Below are 222 nucleotides of genomic sequence, written 5' to 3'. Positions count from 1 at the left end.
CTTCCGGCCGCTGTGCCGCGGCCGCGCGGGCAGAGCGCCGTCCCCCCGCGGCGACTCTATAGCCCGCGCTTCCGGCCGCGCGACTTCCGCTCGGCGGCGCGCTGGTGGGAGGCTCCAGCGCCCTCGCTCCTCGCCGCCAGCGCCGGGCCGCTCGCGCCCCCCGCCGCCGCCCGGTCCGGTCCGGTCGCGCGCGGCCCGGCTGCCGCCGCCGCCCCTCCGCGC

The sequence above is a fragment of the Opisthocomus hoazin genome, chromosome 2 (genome assembly GCF_030867145.1).
Source record: "Opisthocomus hoazin isolate bOpiHoa1 chromosome 2, bOpiHoa1.hap1, whole genome shotgun sequence".
NCBI classification, from domain to species: Eukaryota; Metazoa; Chordata; class Aves; order Opisthocomiformes; family Opisthocomidae; genus Opisthocomus; species Opisthocomus hoazin.
This window is presented reverse-complemented; position numbering follows the sequence as displayed.